Raw genomic sequence first — 22,462 nt, forward strand, 5'->3', positions numbered from 1 at the left:
TCAGCTGCAAGTTGTGTAGGCCTAAGTTTCAATGGAAGTTTTTTTTACATAGGAGGTAGGTACTGATGAAAAAGAAAAGACTGTGGGCAGAGTATTTGGCTTTGATCTAGGGAGGGTGGGTAGAGGGTTGTGCTGTTTAGTCAAAGACAGAATGGTTTCAGTAAAGTGTTTATTGAATGAGTCTGCAGTACTGCTGGAAAAAGGGGGAGTGGTAGGTGGGGGGTTGCCTACTTTACCTGCGTGGGGAATGGAGTTTATTGTGGACCAGAACTCGTTAGGGTTGTGATGGGAGGAGTTTAGGGCAGACTGATAATACTGGGTTTTATCTTCCTTTATTTGCTTTTTGACCTTGTTGCGCAACTCTAGGAATGACTGTCTAGAGGAGGGGGGTTTTGTTAAGTGCCAGTGCTCCCAGGCCTTATCTCCGATTTTCATTAGTGCCCTGGTGCATTTTTTTCCAGTCAAGGGGAGTACTGTGTTTTGACTCTGGCATTTCTTATGGGGGCATGTGTGTTTAGGAAGATGCTATTGAAGAAGTGGATGGCTTCATCCAGACTGAGGTACTTTATATAATTCAAAGTGGAAAGGAATGGTGATGAAATGGTGGGAAGCTCAAGAAACAAGGAGAGACTGAGATTTTGGATGCAGATCCTTAAGGAGAATAACAATAACCATACAGAATATTATATTCATAAAGTAGCAGAATATATTCCAAGAACTAAGTCAACATGAGAATGAAGAAATGAGATTCTGCCAATATGAATGACTGTAATATACAGACAATAGGATAGAGGGAGCTGGAATTTATTGGAGTAAACTGGAAAAATAACCAAGTTATTGGGAGCAAATAATTAGAGATGGAAAGGTAATAGAATGGGAAGAGGCCAAGAATTTATTTGGACTGGAGGCTAGAGAATGCCTTCCCTATCAAGGATTGATATCAGAGTATAGGCAAGCAGAAAGAAAGAAATAAGGGGATCCTAAATGAAAGACCAGCCCTGGTAGAGTTTTAGTAATAATTGGAACAGAAGCTGCTGTTAAAAAAGGAATAATTAGTATAGCATACAAAGTATTTAATGATAACTAATAATCAATCAGAGGAGGTTAGAAAGGCTTGGAAGATAGACTGGATAATAAATTCACAAAGAAACAATGGGGGGATATATGTATGTCTCCCAAATATGCAACAAAGCCTAGAAGATTTAGGATCTTTGCTTGCATTTACATAGGTATTTTTATACCCCATAGACAGCAAATGTTGGAGGTGTGATGGGAAAATGTTTTCCTGGAGTATAATCAGTTGGCCGACTTTAAAGATTCCCTGTAGACTACTCTTTCAGAGATACTGTGTGAGCAAACTGGTGCAACTAAGGAAATTATTTCTTGAGCTATGATACAGAATCATAATTGCCTAGACATATTAAGGCCTTGCTGAGTCTAATTATGGTGGCTGCCAAAAAAAAGCAATCACTATAAAATGGAAATCAAAATCAAAACCAACTGTACTAGAAGTTGTGAATATAGTAACAGAGATAAAGCAACTGGAATTCGGATCTTTAGAAAAGGGTAGGAGCAAATTACATAGAAAGAAATGGGAATTGTGGGAACGATACATGCAGAAGAGGAATGAGTTTTATAAGAAGCACGACTTGAATGAGCATGTAATGTTGAACTGAGAATGACCGGATAGATTACAAGTGATGTATATGTTTGCAAATAAAATTATGTCACTATGATTTGTTTTCATTTATATGAATGTATGATTGCCTAAGTCATACGTGATAATTTAATAAAGATGTTTCTTGTTTAAAAAAAAAGCATACAACAGCAAGGTACAACATACAAAACAAATGCATGTGGGAATAATACAAATGGCAGAGTGGGCAGCACAGCTGCTTACAGGTAAAATGTCTGCCTCACAGCTCAAAGGGTTAGAATTCAGTTCTGACTACCACTCACTGCCTCTGTGAAGTTTTGCAAGATCATTACAGAGCCACGTTTTTTTTTCCCCCTGATATTCTGGTATCTTTCATGCTGCATAACTGTTAAACTAATCTGTCCAGCTATATGGTATATTTACCCTTGTCCTTTGCCCCATATTATGGTTGAAAATGGCCCAAGAAAGAACAGCTCACTTAACCAGGTAACTAAGCAAAGAAACAAATAAAAATTAAAATAAATAAATAAAAATAGAACAGGGTGAACATGGAAGGTCAGTGTACAATCAAAGGTTGCACAATGTTCAGGTATGGACATAGAAAACAAACCATGGACCAGAAACAACGTGAACAAGTGATATTTCCAGTGAGCCTGCATGCATAATGTAGATGCCCAATAGGAGAAGGGTTACATGCTACTAAAATGACACATGCTCACATCACCACAATCACTGTTAAACATGGTGAATTTCATATTTCCTAAACAGATTATATGCAGGTATGGGTGTTATGCATACACAAAGTAGGCCTACAGTATATATATCATATCTGCAGCGCAAAGCAATGTTTAACATCACAGTGCCAGTTATAAAAACACAGTCACTGGTGGGTAAAATCTAGACAGGCATACTCTCTTCAGAGATGTGGCTAAAACAAATCTACAGGAGGACAAGACAGGGTGCATTGTTCTTCGATATTTCACTGACTCAGAATTGCTCCAACATGGGTTATACTATGATAAAAGTTGGGACAAGAATAGCGGATAACAATGCCTGCATATGACTGCAAACTGAAGACTGTTGTTAAGTTGCCCTCTGATTCCCAGTCCTCCATAAAGAACTTTCCCAAGTAAACTCTTGGTGTGCTACATGGGTTTAGACTAAATGCTAACAAGTGAAGAATCATCATTTTTGTAGACAACTCCTCCCCTCTTCACACAATATAGACAACACACCACAACAAAACGAAAATGCAGGTGGGGGCCTTGACCTTGGGCTGGTAACTCCCTCTCTTTTGAGAATTAAGTGACAACAGTTATCAGGAAATGTGTTCATTTAGCACATCTAATTGTTAAAGGAATAGCACCAAGATCTAAAAAAAGCAGTCAGTCCCTTATAGTTAGCTTTGATCAGACCAACTGTCAAGTATAACTTCACTTTTGGAAAGTATCTCACTGAACATATCACACAATTAGAAAGACTCCAAAAGTTTCCAACCAAAAAGATCACAGGCCTAAAGTCCATGAGCTATTAAGACAGGCTCAGGAAACTCAATTCTTTATTCAGTGTCCTATAGACGTTTGAGGAGAAATATTTGTCATGTGTATCATGCCATTAGAAATTCAGTTGTCCTGGACAGCCTTTATCTTCACAAGTACAATGGCTCCATTAGTACTAGAATCATAGATCTAAATCTTTACCAACAGATAACAAACATATTGGAGGGATCTGTTTATAACCTTTCAACTACCACGCCTCTGGAATACACTCTACTTGCATGTAGTGGTACAACTCACTATCTTCCTTTAAACATAAACAGGCTGACTTGTCAGGTATCCACAAATTTACTCTGGGATTGACTGGTATGGCCTTCCTGGTGAAGGAAGGTGCTGCCTGGGGGAGGGTACTTGCAAGGTTTAAATGGTAATGAGACACAGTGGACTTGAAATATCTATGAATGGTCTCACATTGAATGTGAATAAAGGTACTATAGTTCATTTTGGTAAACAAAATTTTCCACATTATATCATGCAGGTGACACACCTCTCCAACTGGACACTGTTATGAGATATTTGGTCACTCTTGTTGACCTTTTGACCAACATGACTGTACAGTAAAATGGAAAGCCTTCAATCTGATTAATCTAATTTCCAAAGGCATTATTGTCTAGACACAAAAAGTCTCAATTTCCCTTTACTCATACCTCACCAAACCCATCACTGAATATGAAACCCTTTTGGTATGTGTTTGTCTAAACATATTACTCAACTTCAAAGGCCTTAGGTAGTTCTAACTAAAAAGATCAATGGCCTAAAGTCCATTAGTTATGATGACAGACTGGCAGCCCTTTCTCTGTAGCTGGTGTCATATAGTCGCTTCCATGGTGAGCTGTATCTAACTTTTTGAGCCACGAAAGAAATGACCCTACCTCTTCACAGAATAAATGGTTTCTCAAATACCCAGTTAAAATAACTAAACATTCATCAATAGATAAATAGGACATGTGCATGCTAGATTCATATCACAATGCATCCCCCACCTCTAGAACAAGCTTTCACTACATTTCAATCAAGCAGCACCCTTACCACAGCTGGAGGGGCAGCCTCAAATTCTCACCCTCTTTTAAGCTCAGAGAATGTCTGAATATGGTTTATTGGCTAGGCTTGTAATGGTCTGCAGATCAATTACCTAAGACTTATCTATGAACCAATGCAGTGCAGTGTCAATGAGGATTGAAAGCTTCACTGGAACATGTTTTTTTTTGGGGGGGGGGGGTGAAGGAAAGGGTGGTATGCAGAGAGATGACAAAATAAAATAGAGTGTCATCAGAAACCTGGAGGTGAGTGCTAAGTATGGCTGACCCAAATGTTGATACTTACATTAGTGGGACTGGGGCAGCAACTAAGGAACTGTTCATTCAGTATCTGTGATTACAGTGAGATTAGTTTCCTGTCTGCTAACATTCTATAAAGACATCCATAACTTAACATTATATGCAGTTTGGTAAGTCAGCACTGCACTTTTTGCCTATAGCTTGCAAATATTGTTTATTGCCCTTGGGTATACAAATGCATGTAACACATTAAGCCATGGAAGCTGGCATCTAGTGAAACTGTGTGTGGGTGTTATAACTTCTTAGCATCAATAAATATGCAAATAAAATGTAGCAAATTATACTATGTGTTTTTAGTTTGTATGGTATTTAGGGGCAAAAAAGAAAAAGAGAAACATATTCAGAAAGTATGTAGATTTTTAGGCATGATCTGCTTGTTTTAAGGGTAGTTTGGCATTTCAGAACAGGATTTAAAGCTATGAGATCCAACCGTCATCCTGAACTCCTGGGTTTGATTCCCTTGGTCTCCATTTGACTGCTCTGCTAGGTTATATAGTTATTCTGTCTGCCTGTACCGAAATGGACTTTTCTTTCATCATGCATCTGTGTGTGTTGGTATGGCTTAGTAGTTCTGTGTTTTTTTTTCTCATTGCTGCCAGTTTAAAATATACTAAGTTAGGGCCATAATCTGTGCAGTCTACTCAGTCACTGTTGAACACTTACGTTATTTGAATGTATGGTGGTGCAGGTTGAGGGGAATACATAGGGCTGTTCATTGTCTCTCTCTGATTACAGCTCTTCGGTATGTGCCAGTATGATGAAACTCTGATTGCATTACATAACAAACACAGGCATTTTCTCCAAGGAATATCTGACAGAGAAAAAAATTCATAATGCATGATAGCTAAGAGTGGTGTGTCTCCTACTACCAAAGTGCACAGTACATGACAAATGCAGCAAAGGAAGCTGAAATGATCTAGCTGAAGTTTGCAATCCCACTCTACCCACCCTTGCACATGGTAAGCAATGAAGTCAATGCAATTTATGTGCATGTTGCAAGAGTACACCTACCAGTGTGGACCATCTGCCTGTGTCTCCCGTCATCTTTGTCTGCTTGAGCTATAACCCCTGGCCTTCACAGACCACTGTAGCTAGACATGAAACCCGTCTTACTCCCAGAATGGGAAAAGCAGCAATCTAAGCTGCTTGATGCCACTAACTCTCCCACCACCACCACCACAACAAGGCTGGAAACAAAAGTGACTGGCAACCATTGTTACTATTATACTCGGTTTGGAAGAACTGAATAGGGCAAAAAGATAATTTGCCACATTTGTTGCATCCCCCATGGGGGCTTAGTGGCACTGATAAGCTTAAATTGCATTTTTCCCCCATTCTGGGAGGAAATGTGCATTTCTTGTCTACCTACAGTGTAGCTGAGTGAGTAACATATGACTAATACAGAAGTACTCTGCTTTAGAGACAATAAGCAGTACAAGAAATTATTCTACTTTAATACTCAAATGTTCGTAGTTGAGACATTTGCAGGGGCTTCAGTACACTGCTGTTACTTACTGCCACAGTTCCTCATGACTGCTTATATTTTGGTATACTCTATCAGATCATGGCACTCAGCTACCGGCTGACATGGTGCTTGTGTTTAAGTGTTGGGGGGGAGGTATGGATGGCCTGTTCACAATCTTTATACTTGTTTTCCTAACTACATGCTGGTAACCAGAGGCTGTCCATACTTGTATTTCATCTTGTTAGCTGGGAAATGCTAAAACCTTATGTAAGGTTTCCTACATTTTCAACTTATGGATGTGTGCAATGTACTGATTTACTACTTAACAACTAGGGGGTGGAGAATAGTCATCCAGCATAGGAACTTGCTCTACAGATCAGGTGTTTATATTTATTCCCAAGTGGGTAACAGTCTGGAAGATAGTGTGAAATTCCTAAAATCCTGGCTAGAGTCTTGACTGGTACAGATATAGATTTTCTCTGCCTTTTCTCTCTCTTTTTGATGTAAGACTAAACCTGTAGAAGGACTTGTATCTATATTAAATAATACATTTCCTTATTTTCAATATGGTGTAAGGTGGTCATTGATATGAAAAGTATGTATTGTCTGTTTGCATATTTTATCAGTGTATTGTTTTGCATCCAAAGGAACATAAAGTGTGATATTTATTATGGAAGTCCTTTACAGTACCTTGTGAAGCTGTAATTCCAACTATTCGGGAGCTTAATCTCCTTCCACTTCATTAAAAGATTGTTGTACCATAGGTTATGATACCCTTCTCCTGTGTCATACACTTGCATTAGGCAAACAAACAAGTTGCTATACCTGGTCCCACAGATGTAACAGACTGTAAGTTGAACAGTTCCTGTCTACATATTGCATCTTGTGACGTATGCTATTCATCAAGTGCATTAAAGAAACATATCATATGTAAACTCAGTACACAGGAAATGACTTCCATGCACAAAAGTCCCTTTAATCCCATAGAAAAACTTGATAAAAGACTTTAAAAAAAAAAAAATCGCAAAATAAAAGAAGAACATATCATATGTGAAACATTCATTCTTTTGTGCATGTATATAGGTGCAGTGTATGTATTTTTTTTTTAATTTTGTCTGTCTGCTTGTTAACAATGCAGATGCATTGAGTTCTAGTGGCAGATAACTTTCTTTTACGTCTTGTTTATTGCGTAATGAAACTGTTGAATATTTCACTTGTCTATAAGTATTACATTCTAAATAACTGCCAGTACAGCTAAGTGAGCGAGATAGCAAGATGGGTAATTCATATCCTGCACTTCAGGACTTATCTACAAAATTCACTTACATATTGTGCAGGTCTGGGTAAGATTAGAGCCAGCCATGTGGGTTATTTCCTAAATTAAAACATACAGCTTTGGTCTTTGTCATGCAGCATGTGCAAGAGTGCCCAGGAAGTTTATACAATTAATTTAGTACGTTAAACTTTTACAAAGCAAGTGAAACAGAATTAAAGATATGAACTAAACAAATGAGTCTGCTAAAAAAAAAAAAAAAACAGAAGGGTAGTCTATCCTAAAAGGAAAAAAAAACATATAGCAGATCTATTAACTGGATAGCAACCTTTCAACTGAAAGGAAGGGGCAAGTCTTGACCTTTCATTTGGTAACTTGTGACTATAGGGATAGGCCTTGAACTTTGCCTCAGGACATGCAACTGTGTGAGTGGACATTGACCTATGACCTGAAACATTTGAGTAAGTGAGTGGGTCTTAAGAAGCCCCAGCAATAATTTTGTAAACTTGGAAAATACATATGCAATCTACCAGTCTGAGCACACAATTAAAAATACACTTAAAATAAAATACAATGTTTAGACTGCAGCATATTTCTCCAAAACAGTAAAATAAAGTTGATTTCACTACAACTAACCTCAGTGATCTACCACAATACTAAGTATTCAGATCAGCCTAGCAACAAAAGTAAGGACATGACAAAAACTACAGTAAAAAAAAGAAAGAAAGAAAGAAAGAAACTGAATCATACACATTAAAAGGCAATACCTAATAAATTTTATCAAGGGAGTTCTACTTCTCAAGGTATATATACATAAAGTTTATCATGGGAATTAATCATCTATACTCAGTAATTATGACTTCATGAGTTTCACACAAGGTCAAGATGATTCTAGGCTTAAACTTCCAAGAATACTTATATGGTAAACACTGGTATTAGCTGCTATCTTCTCTGCTCCTAGCGAGGGGATCTGATAAATTGGTAATGCCTTTATATGGGAAGTAAATAGTGTGGGAAGAAATAGCCAGGGGAATGTTATGGCTAGGCTTGTATAGGCCCTAGGGCCGATAGCCTAGTACCAACCTATGAACCTATGTATGTCTTTGTAAATATTTATTATAAAGTAATGTTATTTCACCTTCCACTAGAGTGTGTTACACTGCAGGTAGGAGAAACATCTGCAGTTTGCAGACCCTGTGCATATGCATGACACTGGACATTGCAAAACATTGATAACAGAGTACTTTGTGTCACTGTAGTAATGACTGGCTCAATAACGTTACTGAAGTTTGTGTTTCAAAGTAAAAGGGGATTTAATACTTAAATCTGTTTGAGTTTTATTCTGGAATGGTTGCTTTTTTTAGGACAAAAATGTCTGAAAGAGCAATCATTCCGGAATAAAACCAAAACCAATCCAAATTTTAAATCTCCCCTTATTCTGAAAGACATATTTCTGTAATGTTTCATTGGACCAGTCACTACTGCAGTGGCATAAAAGTACAGTTTTCAAAGATCATCTAATACATTGCAATGTCCAATATCCTGCACATGTACAAGTTCTACAAAGTGAGACTGCTTGATTGTTGTAGAGTGAAAGCCTGTAGAAATCTAAACTCCCAATTCGAAAATACTGTGCAACTATTTACAAAGTGCTAAGAAAACACATTTTGTAAATAACTCCATTCTGACACATGAAATGTGACAATCATGTTCCAAAATAAAAATAAAATGAATAAATAACCTTGATGTAGAGTTTTATATGTAAGAACATACCTATAACATAAATGACTAAAAGTGGGTCTCCAGTCATAACCAAGTTATTATGTGCTCAACACATAGCAGAAATGAAGATCAAGAGGTGACTCTTGACATTCATGTCGAGAACAAAACTTTGAGTTATGAATGGAGAAATCCAATCATAACTCTTGGTAGTAAATGTAGTTTTACCTGCTCTGATGTAGTACTAGTTAAAGGGGAAAAAGTGGAGGAGTGGAAAGTGTCAGTTCTGAAACCTGTAAATGCTATTTTTCCCTCTTTTTGCCCCTGCTGTAAGTCAGTCTTCAGCACACTTCTGATCAATCAGCATATTTATGCCCCATAGTAGATTGGGAAGGGCCATCATTTAGACAACTATCAGGAGTAGTTTTAGACTTTTTCTATTTTTGTGGCCTGAATCCTGCATGCACATGGCAAAGTGTCAGAGAGGGACATACAAGGAGATGGCAATGGATAATGTTTCCTTAGGTCCACAAGGTGTGGAGTTCCCTCCAAGCAGCCCTACTCTCATCTCGAAGCAGGTGCAGTGATTAATTCAATCTCCACCAAGGAATGTGTACTCCTCAGTGTCCCTAAACAGTGCTAAACACTTAGCACCCTACTGGGTATGATAAGTAGGCCAAGTCCCTTCTCTCATCCTCCTCCTCTGTCCTGTCTGCCTGGCTACTCTAGGACCAAGACTGCTAAGTGGACCACAGTCATCTGGGTCATAGTCAGTCAGGGCTCTAGCTCTCTGCTCTACAGAGCCAGGCTTGAAAAACCATAAAACAATGCTGCTCAGACAGTGGCCAGAAGCTAAGTGTCACCAGACATAATTAAAAGCTGTTAGACACTTTACTCTACCACACTTTTTTATGATAGCATGATCTGTATAACAGCTTTTAAAGCTCTTATAGCTTCTCTGTGTGGTTCTTTGAAGGATAGTGTTGTGCTCATGTACAAAAACTAATTTAAAAATGTGATTTTTTTTTTCTCTTTCTTATTTCAGGCTGGTGGTACTTTTACAAGCAATAATTCAGCTGTGTTTTATTTGCAAAGTCTATATTTTCTGTGGCCTGAGAATGTGTGACTTTGTAAATGAAAAAAAAAGAAAAATGGGAAAGAAATACGTGGAATATTTATTTGAAATGTAAAGTGTAGCTTTCTTCACTGTCTTGGGGCAGACTGAATTGCTCATATATAATTAAGTCACTCAAAGGATTGGAATCAGGAAGGAAAAGGTCCATAAAAAACAATTACAAACATCTTTAAAGGAAACAGTCATTTGTTTTCAAATGAGATAAGTTTCCATTATATATATGGTTCTCATTGTGGAAAAATATGTTTACTATTTAATTTGTCATTCTTCTACTGTGCAGGGGAAAAAGTGATGCAATGTGATGTAACCTAATGGTTTAATATGGGAACAAAAATTGTGAGTTGTGATGTATGTATTTAAAACTCAAAGCTACGTCAGTTGAACCAGATCAGTGCAGGATGAAGTGGCGGAGCCAACAGATACTGACACTGTTTGGTAAGCATCTCCATTCCAAAAAAAAAAAATAAGATTCTAAAAATCATGAAAAAACTCAAGACATGTGAAATGGAAGTAACTTCTGTAACACAAAGATTTCTACTTTTTTTCTCATTTTCTCCCATATTAAAAAAAAAAAAAAAACTACAAATAATATTCAGAGATAGCATTGTTCTATGTATTAAGCAATAGTAACTGCTATTTCAATTAAGTAAAATAGCACTTCTAGCAAATAATTAAAGGGTTCATACAGCAAGTGCTTGTCATCCATTTTTTTATATTCCATACATCCACGAAAACAGGATGTTACTTGATTTATATCCAGGCTAATGTTCAAATGCCTCAGCACCAGTGTTTGCTCATTTTCAAATGCACTAATTAAACTATTTGCCTTTGGATGGAAATAAATGGAAATATGTGTATACATACTAAACAACCATAGACAAGTGTTGTCATGAAATAACCATTGCCATCTGTTTATTAAGCCAACTGAATTCAAAGCACATTATCAGCCAATTAAATGCAATTACCAATTAAATACCACTTATATGCTAACCAGTACAATTATCAATTTAGTCATCAATGCTACAAGTAATAATCAACAAATGTGTGCAGAGTTCATTGTTTAGAAGGATGACAATCAGGCCGGCCAATCTCATGAGTATTAAACTATCAATCCTAATCACAACATACAAATTCAACACTAAGTCTAAAGGATCTACTAAGCACAGAAATTAGCGGCAGGTCTTGGCTCTTAGTCCTTGGTTGGCTACTATGTAGCAAACCATGCGAGTGCCCATCCCATGTTTGGGGTCCCAAGTTGCCAAGTTTGTCCACAGCTTACTAGAAAGAAGACCAAGATGTCAAAACCTGTGTTATCTCACCATTAAGTCCTTTATCAAAATTGAATCTTTCAAGACAGCCCTTCCACCACTAAACAGTGATCACTTACCCTTCCCTCAAAGCACATCCTGTAGGAATCCACGAATAACCCTTTTAGGTCCTGTATAAATACTGGCATGCCCTGCTCTGGCAAGTGAACCTCATCTTATCTGTAAATCTCTAGTACTTTCAAGCCAATCCATGTGTGCTGCATTATGGTTCCCCTACTGATCTTACTACCCCCTCCCAACAAACCTGTTAGGGAGAATCCTGACTCCTCCTACTGCTTTACAGTCTCTTGCTGCCTTCTAATTCATTATCTGTGTAATATCAGACCAAATTAGGTGAAATGTTGGTGGTATCTGTACAGTTTATTGGAATAAACATGCAACATTTTTTCTTTCAACAGCAACAAAAGACAATATTTAACATTTTCCCCTATGTGTATGGCAATGATGCCCACCTCTTGCAGTCTTTCAGAATGTCCCTCTATGATTCCTCCACTACAGCCTTTTTGTGCCCATGCATTCCTTTTTTACCAGCTACTGGCTCCATTCCAAGTTATTCTTTCCTGACTTATAAACGATTATTTGCTCATATGGTAGATGAATGCATGTCCCACCATACAAATCTCCAGTGTTAGCCTGGCAACTACAACAATCATAGACTAGCACCAGGCAGACCTGACATATCTTTTGCATACCACATATTTTATATGTTCCTGATCTTCAAGTAATTAACTGTATAACTTATTTTTCAGAAGCCCATTTTAGATGTGCATAGGAGGCTGCCCTTACCTTAAAGGAATGATGTTGTTAACCTCCTGCTGTCTAGGTCTAATGCATCCAAGGCTTTTTTCAGAACATTCTTAAATTGAGAGACTATCAAGGAACAGCCATCAACATAGCACAGAAATGGTACTTTACCATTATGCACCATGTGTATGTAGGTTATCTGCCACCCAGAAATGTCACATTCAGTGCCTGCTTGAGCCCAAGCAATTCCCAAATTCCCTTTCCCATCTGATCTGTGTTACTTATACTAATGAGCATTCAGAGGCCTTCAGCATCTCTCATATCCCTTGACCACAAGCCATTCTAGCCCTTGGACATTGGTAACTGGGAAAATTGGGGCATGCATGGTAGGCTTAAAACAGCTCTACAGCCATTAGCCTACTAACCTCTTATGATCCTATGAACCCTCAAGATGGTGATCATTCCTTCTGTATTATACTAACTCATATATGCTAAAGACAGTATAGATGGCCATTAGTTACACTGCCCTGAATAGCTATACCTCATATCTGAACTGCAGACAGCCCTCAAGACCTTCAAAAGTATGTGAAACCAGTGGGGGTCAAGGATAAGTGCTTGTCTTCCCTTCCTAAGCTCCATTTTGGACCAACCATGTAGTATTTTCTTAAGTACAAATGTCTGAGAAGTGTCTTATCACAGCTGCAAATTCTGGTAACAGCTGATTGCAGGTATGTGTACCTCTGTTGAACCCCGTGACACTCCTCTCCCTTTTCTCAGAATAAGACTAAACTGTATCAGTTGCAATATGGTCACTAGCCCTTACGATCATGACCCTTGGATCTTTGACAAACCATCCTAACATTCCTAGCATTTGGATGTAATTCTGTTTCAATGACAGTTGAGATTAAGTTATCATCAGTGCCCACAGTTGTTCTGGAATCCTGTGTAGTCTGCCTTCCATGCTCAATGCCAGCCTCTGGACACTATCCCACTACAAATGAGAACATAAGTATACTATAACATTGTCTTGTATGTGCAGCAGCACTCTGAAATGGATTCTACTTTGAATACAAGCTAAAATGAACTCTGCATCAGGCCCCTACTGCCCCCAAGTAGCTGTTAAACAGTCACACCCCTACACTGTTCAGTGAAAACATCATCTACTTGTTTTGTAATCCCTAGCCCAAATATGTACCTGCACTGCCAACAGGAAGAGCTCTAACTCTTAAGATGGATCTCTAGCTGCCTTCCTGTGTCCAGTGTGCTGAATACCTCCCTGCAAACTATTTTCCTTGCAAGTACCCGATAAACTGATGCCCCCCACTGTATCTGTAAATAGTTTATACTCAAAATCTTCCTAATCAATCACTTTCTCCTGCTACACCACCTTGCCACTGAGTTTCCTCAGAAATTCTTGCCATATCCACAAGTCCTCCTGCATTTTCCAACTAACTCTAACGGCATAACTTGGAACAACCCCTGTCTCTCTGTGCGAGTCTCCTTATGAATGACTCTCCTATGGGAAGGGCCCTGCACCCTGTCTCTCACTGTGAGTCTCCTTATGAATGACCCTCCCATGGGAAGGGCCCTGCAGGCAAAGTTCAACATTTCTGCCAAAGTCTGTAACACCTTCAGGGACATCTTTTTATATTCCCTGATTCCTGCTATTATCTTTTGCAGGTTTGCTGCATTCTCAGTTCATAAGCAGATCACCTGTTCTACTTTGTCTATTTCAATGCCCCAAATATAAACTAAGTTGGTGGCCCTTCTGTCCTATCATCATCCAGGGATACCTCAGCTATTTGCAGATACACCTGACATTGTGAGGAAGCTGAGCCAGGAAACAGGAGATTGTCTAAGTAATGTGTAACAGCCACTAATATGCCCTTTGTTAGAACATCCATTCTAAGAACTGAATACATTTCTCAAAGCAGCCTGTGTTACTGCACATCACATCAGCATGCAGCAGTCCACATAATATTTTCCATGTAGTTTAAATCCAAAAAGCTGTCAATCCTGCTCCCTGGTGGGTAGCAGGTGGAAGGCAGACTCGGTGTCTGCCTACATCATATACGGCGGCCCTTTTAATTGTGCTCTTACGTGGTCTAGTGCTCTGTTGAACAATATGTAGGACACCAAAGTGACCACCATTCCAGAGGCATCATTCATTGAGACCATATTTGAGAATGAAAGGTGATAGATCAGCTTAAATTTACCTTTTGCCTTCTTGGACACTGACGCAGTGGAGAAACCCTCAAAGTGTTATATGGCAGCTTTCAAAATAGTCCTTTTTACTCCACCCAGTTGTAACTCATCCATCTTTTCCTTTAAGACCTCTTATCTGAACCTTGCCATTTTCAGGGTTTCTGTCTAGAACCTTGCCTCTTGCCCCCAAAATAGTACTGTAAATCACCCCGAATCCGACTCTTGGATTATGGCTATTTCAAATCTTGGAACACTTAGTCATGACATCATTTTGTTTTATTTGGACTGGAGAACAGATTCTCCCATGACATCCCTTGCTGCCCTCATCCTGCCCTAAAACAAAATGATTCCTGAAGTTGCTCACTCCCCCTTACAATCCAAAAAGATACTGCTCATGAAAAAAGTGTCCATAGTTAAATTTAAAGCAAAGTTCTTCCCCCTTTTTGTGTTAAACACCTTTATCAAATAATAACTTAAGTCATGTGCACACATACATTAACAGAAATCAAACCAAATTAACATTGTTTTCATTTACATATATTAAAGATTACATACATGTTTTCTTTCTTTACAACTCTCATTTACTTCAACATTACGTAAATTGCTCGATTTAAGCCTTCCCTTAAACCTCACTCCTTCTCCTGAAAATTATTTTGCCTGTATTGTTCCCACAGATTCTATTTATTGCTATGTAATCTGCTTTTTCTCTTTTCTATAGATCCCATTTACAGTTCTTTTATCTGGTTTACAATATTCAATATTTCAAATACAGATGGTTTAGAATTTGAATTCAATTTTTTAGTCATTGCTTTTTTGGCAGCAAATAGAATAAAACTTAATAAGGCCTTACTATATCTAGGCAATTCAGGTCATGTGACCCAGTTCAAAAGAATAACTTCCCTAGTAGTTAAATCCATGTGGTTCCACCAATATTTCTGAGAGTACTCAGCAGGGAATTTTCAAAATATGCCACATCGTTACACTCACAAACACGTTCCCTTTACCTCTTTCTTCCCCATCACATCTCCAACATTTTCTATCTAAGCAAGGAAAAAATCTTTGAAGTCTGCTTGAGGTAGAAAAATGCATATATAAAGATTTCCAGGCAAAAAACTTACACATTCTAGACATTGTTAAATACTTGGGAGCTACACATAGACCCCCCCCCCATTGTTCCCTTGTGGCTTTTCCAGTCTCTTTTCCCAGTCTTTTCTAACTGCTTCTCTTTGGTTCTTATAGTTATCATGCAGTATCTTATATGCCCTACTAATTATCTCATTTCTCACGGCAACATCTGTTACAGATTCAACTAAAAACTCTAACTGAGCATGTTTTTCACTTAGGAATCCTCATCCTTTTCTCTTGGCCTAGAATGTGGTTTCAGTGTCTAGTAGGAAAGACAGTCTCTAAACTGCAGTCCAAACTTCTTCTTGGCCTTATCCCACTCTATAACCTTTCCCCCTCTAATTATTTGCTCCCAATACCTTGTATCCTTTGCCAGTTTTCTCCAGTAAATTCCAGCCCCCTCTTGCCTATTTTAAGCACACTTACTTGTACTCATCCCTATTTGCAAATTTTTTTTTCTCCATTCCAGTGTTGGATATTTCTAAGAATACTTTCTACAACTTTATGAAAATATGTTGTATAGCTGTTGATCTGCATCCAAAATTCCACTATCTCCGTATTTCTCTTTCCACTTTGAATTATAACCTTCTGCTTATTAGCCTTAAATACATAGCTCTAAAATATCCCTTCAAATCAGGTAATCCTAAACCAACATGTTCTATTAGAAAGATCAGCTTCTTCCAGTCAACTCTTCCAATCTTCCCTTCCCAGATAAATTCTTTCAATTAATTATTTTCTACAACTTATCCTTTGGTTGATAAAAATATGCCAGACCTGTATATTAAGTTAAAGCGACTAAAAATGTTTTCACTGCTTGCATCCTACTTTCCATATCCATAAACTAGAGCTTCCATTTTCTTGGATTTTGTGTTCTTTTGTTTTGTCTCTTCCTATATATCCTTAGCTGCTATAACATAAGTCTTTTTAATCCATACTCCTAAATACTCCATCTTATCATACTGCCATAAATATGGACACTGCTGAACAAATTCATATGTGTTTATATCATTTATGGCAAGCCACAACACGAAAATGCCCTCTTCTGAATTCATCAAATACAAAATAATATAGCCTGCAAATAAAGCCAACTTTGACTGATTACCATACCAATTACATCCTTCAATTTCGAAGTCCCTTATTTTATTTGCCAATGGCACTAAATATAAAACAAACATAAAAGGGGAAAGATGACATCCTTGCCCAGTTCATCTGTTCAAACACAATTTATCAGAGAGGAACCCCCACACACACACACTTTAATTCTTGCCTTTTATCCCTCATATATCTTCTTAACATTATTATTGTTTCAGGGAATACAAATAATTCAATTGCCCTACTCATAAACCCCAACTTTCTCTGTCAAAAGCTTTCTCTGCATCAAGACCCAATAACAACAGCAATATTTTCAAATATTTCTTAGATTTTGCTTCCCTCTGGATCATTGTTGTTCTATTAATGTTGTCAAATGTTTGCCTCTGCTCCACAAAACCACACTGATCCATATCTATCAATTTTAGCAACGTCTTTGCCATTATTGTGTCTAGTATAGACATAAAGACTTTATAATCAGTGTTTAAAATTGAAATAGGTCTGTATGAAGCTGGTTCTGATGGGTCTTTTCCCTCTTCAGGTAATACAGTTGCCACCGCTTTATTCCAATATGCTGGTGCTTCCACGCCTTTTAAAATACTAGTAAGCAAAATCTTCCAGATCATTCTCATTTTCTTCTCTGCTAAAGTCCAGACTTCCAAAGGAATACCATATGTTCCTGGAGACTTTCCTGCTGATTGATTATACATCACTGTTTTTATTTCATCTCCTCTTATCTTAACTATTAGTTGTTGAGTGTCATCTTCATCTGAACTTGGTATAATTAAGTCTTCCATAAATATTTCCATTTTTGCTCTTTCTTGATTTCCACATTCATCTTCTTTATACATATTTTCATAAAAATATTGAAATAACTCTAATACTGCTATAGAATCTCTAGTTATTTTCTTGTCATAGGATCCCTACGTTTGGTGACAACCCTATCTACCTTCTGCTGCATAAATCATTATGCTAAAAGTTTTTATGCTCTGGAGTTGTTATCCAAAAACAGTTGCTTAACAACAATATTTCTAAAGACATGCATAGTATCTAGATACTCCTTGTTTTTGTTTAGCACTTGGAAGTTGCACCTCTTCTTGTTCTGTGATATTCTGCAATATTTTTAACTTGTGTCAGCTCCTCTAAATAATTCTTGTCACTTCTTAAACATATCTCATTTTCTCATTTATTTCTACCACATTTTTCATCTCCATTTTCATTTTATCCTTCTCACTAGCGATTCCTTCTGAAGAATTGTCTATCGTCTGTATAGCATTGCCACCTATCCATTTTTTTTCAGACCACCCAGAAATCAAACTGATTGGTAGTCCAGAAAACACACTACAAACTTCAGTGTTATGTTTCAAAAAAAGAAACAGACCTACTTTTTTTTTTTTTTACAGAAAATAATTGTAAAATGGCAAAAAAAAGCATCATGAATGGAAAATAAGGAGTTCCTCCTGACATAACAATGACATCAGAAAATACTGGGAAGTGGTCGGGGAATGAGGAAGATATGAGCATGGTTATGGGATGTGTAAGGGGGTGTGGCCTTGGTCCAGTTTAGGCCACAATGAAAATTGGCAACCCTCATACCTCTCAACTGTACCTCATTACAACGAACATTCCTCATTTGGGGTCTTAAAAAGTTCATGTTCCTCGAAGTTCCACACTGAAAGGTCCGTCACATATTAAGTGTTACCAATTTTTTAACTGATATCCAGAGTAAATAGAAATGAATCGTATTAATTCATTAAAAGAGTTATTCTATAAGCAGAAATATCACATTTTAACCATTCTAAGAGCTTCCTAGTTAAAGATGTTAGGAAACTGTTAGTAAGTGGTCCACATTTAGCCCATTTGTTCCATATTATGAGAGGTAGTATTCCTCATTTTGGAGATAGACGGTTGAGAGCTATAGCAATCCTACTTCTCTGTTGACTCTCAAATAATTTCCACTACCCATGCCTCGAATTCCTCTTTTTAAAAGGTAGATGGGAAAGCACCAGTGCCTCATTTTAATTCACCATCCTGCATTTTTATCTTAGTTTTTATTGGTGCATGATTGAAATAGTTATTGGATGAGTGTCAAAGTTTCCAATTAAATGCACATACTTCTGTCAAATAAAAATTATTTTCAGTCGAGCCCAGTTATTGTTCCTACAACTGAATTCACATCTTGTATGCCAAGTATTTTCATAAATTTCTTTAGAAATGTACCCTCGTTTATTATATTTTACCTTCTAGGTCCCCCTAATGCACCCTCATTATTGCAAATCAAGTTCGAGTCCCCACCTATAAGTAATATTCCCTTGTGAAACTAATTATTTCTCCTTAAAATTCTTAAGCTCCATAATAGTAGTTTTAGTTTAATATAAATACATGCTGGTGTAAGCCTAGGGGCAGCCACAGTGGTGTAGTGGTTAGCGTTGCCGCCTCACAGCAAGAGGTTCTCTGGTTCGATTCTCAGCTGGGGTGCCTTCTGTGCGGAGTCTGCATGTTCTCCCTATGGTCACGTGGGTTTCCTCCGGGTGCTCTGGTTTCCTCCCACATCCCAAAGACATGCTGTAGGTGGATTGGACACACTAAATTGGCCCTAGGTGTGTGTGTGTGCATGTCTTCTGTGGAAGGTTGGGTGCCAGGCTGGCAACTCGACACCATAAACCTCCACTGCCAATCATGAGCAGACAGGTGATCCGCTGTGGTGACCCCTATCTGGGAAAAGCTGAAAGAAGAAGACACGCTGGTGTAAGTCTCCTCCCTTTTGGATAGCCCCTTACTGCCACAAATCTTCCAATACTGTATTTTTTCCTCTTCTATCACTATTGGAGCCACTTTAGCACTCAATATTATTACTCCCCTTTTCATTTGTCCCTGATATTCTGCTGAATGTCCATCCTGAAATCCTTTCTTTGTCAAATTCACATGCACATTTCTATCCAAAAGCTTCTCCTGCACCATTGCTATTTGCACCCAACATTTCTTAATTTAATTCAATTCTCTTTCCTTTTGGTCTGTACCTGTATAGCCATTTATATTCCAATATAGTATGGAAAGAATTGCATTAAGGCTATTGTTCCCACTTACTATACATAACAGTTTTTTAATGTGTTTTTCCAACCTTTGCCTTACATGCACACTCTATTTGTTAAGGCTGATCTTTTATATAGTTGTTTCTTAACATCTCCATTTGAACCTATGATACATTTTTCAAGACGTTTTGCTTAAATGAAAATCCTCAAACAAAAAATGAAATGCACAGAGAACATCCCTGTTCCCTGTTAACTTAGAACAAACACACAAAACTAGGTATATTTTAAACAAAAGAAGTCTAATCCTCCAGAGAGGAACAACTGCCCCAAAATGACAGCTGTCCTCACAGGCGTTACCTAATCTAAAATTAAGGCAACCCATGCTAAAGAGTATATCACAGCCTCTGATTGATACCTGTTCTTTCCTTATCTCCTTTACCCTCACAGTTGTGAAAAACACCATACATACTTTCAGAAAACATTAAGTTTTAGTCCTAAGAAAAACTACACTAGCTTTAAATTTAACCAAATTGTGCACTGTTTTATTAAATACATTAAAGTATTATGGCTGTTTTGGAGAATACCATCTCTTATTCACTTCATGGTTTCAGACTTTATCTTTTAATGAACTGTTTTCAATTTTACCTTTAAATTTTGCATTTCCATCAGCAAAGAATGTTCAGAACTCTCAAGATTAATTGATTGCACCTACAGACAACTCAAACTCCATGAAAAATAAGTCAGCAATAAGAAAAAACAACGAATAACTCTGCAGATGCATGAAATAATCTTTGTAAATTTCACTCAGTACACAATGTAGAAAAGTCCCCTGGCCAACTGCCTTCAGCTGCAGACTTCATATGTCCCTCTAAGAACATCTGCCAAACAAAAAAAAAAAAATATCTTTGCAGATGCAAAATAAATATTAGCATTTTTCATGCCTTTATCATTTAGCCTTATTTTTCAAGCCTATTTACTTAAAATATTTACAGCTTAAAGTGAAGGACATTAATCTAAATATCCACCATTGTAAAACAAGGGAACTTGTTATCTTAATTCTACATGTAATATAATCAGTACACTTTTACATCCCATCCCAGCAGTCCACAGCATTATATTAACTTAAACTTGCTTCTGTCTACCCTTTCTTAACCTATTATAGCGTAAAGCCTACATTTCTTACAACTAAATAAAAACTTGTTTAATATCTTTAACATTCACAACAGTCGCTGAAAAGACACCCACACACATTTAAAATACCCTTGACTGCTCTCTATACAAAACTACTTTACAATATAAGATACAGTTTATATATCACACAATCTTTTATACACATACTAATAAGAATAAAATTGTTTTAGTCACAGTTTTTTTTAGTTTTTGTTTATTACCCTTCGAAACATTAATGACATAAAGTGGGGTATATGCCATACAGTCCACGCACATGTTTAACAAAGTCATCAAAATTCCAGTCTTTCTCAGCCACTTTGTGTTTTGAAAGCCATATTTCACAAATGTGATTGATGCTTTATAGTTTCCCACTTATTCACTAATTTCAATGTGATGGTCACTTATTCACTAATTTCAGTGTGCTGGTCTTCTTCCTGATTATCTTCCTCTCTCAGCATGAGACTCTGGTTCAAGCTCAATGTACTCCCAATTCTTTGTCACCTCTTTTTTTCTCTTTTACATTTTCCTGTGGAACAATGGAAAAGGTTTTATTAACAAAGTCTTTGTATGAGCTTTATTAGCAGCAGAATGAGAACAGGATCCCTTTTGCTTGTTGGGTCATTTCTTGTTGGATAAACTCTTTATTGCATCCAAAAATATATTTTGTCCTCCAGGAAAAAAATATTTTGAAGATAGCTGGATAAAGCAGCTAGTATCTCACACCCACCTCTCAACATTTAATGCTTTCTAGGAAAAATGTGCTTTTTTTATGCCTGACATACAGTGACTCATCATTTTCTCATTTTCTACAAACACTAAGCTGTCTCCAATTTTTAATATTTTTATTTTCTGTCACAGTTTTATCATAATTAACTATTTCTGGTGGTATGATTGCATCTTTACTAATATAGGTCTTGACTGCTTTCTCGTGACCAGGATTGAGGCATACACTCAATGAGCACTTTCAATTAACAAATCCTGCTGTGGAACACTAGTGCAATTGCTTATTTGTGCTTTCATAAAATTAAGAGATCTGTTCCTTCCAGTTTCTTTGGTACAGCAAAATATCTCAACATTTTCTCAGGTCACTGTCTTCTAACTACTATTTTTTGAAACAGCTGTTTATGATAAGCCTTAAACTAATCCTGCCTTTTCTTTATTCAAACCACATATTTTTACAAATTTATCAGTTCATCTGAATAGCTAGTTAAAGCTTCTTCAGTCTTTTATTTGAGATTATATATTCCTTCAATGTTTTGTTGATTTTAATCACCTCTGAGTACATTTGATTTATTTTTTCCTTTATATTACTATTAGCTATATCTTGCACCAAAGTTGAAGCTTAAACTGTTTTTGCTGAACAGCTGTAGGATTCATTCTAAACAGTTTTTTCTATTCATCGTTTCTGGTTGATTTTCTTTCAGGTTCTCTAAATTTCATCTTTGCCAGCATCCAGGCAGTGTACTTACTAGCCAGTAACTGACTTTTACCCAAAATGGCAAATTTACTGGCTCCCTTTTCTAAATTTTCACACTGAGAAAACTGAACTTAAACTGCTGATTAGTGTGTAGACATCTTTGAAGTCCAAGTTCTTCCACTTTTAACCTTAAACTCAGGCCATCCATCA

The sequence above is a fragment of the Protopterus annectens genome, chromosome 1.part0, assembly GCF_019279795.1.
Source record: "Protopterus annectens isolate FY-2018-M chromosome 1.part0, PAN1.0, whole genome shotgun sequence".
Classification (NCBI taxonomy): domain Eukaryota; kingdom Metazoa; phylum Chordata; order Ceratodontiformes; family Protopteridae; genus Protopterus; species Protopterus annectens.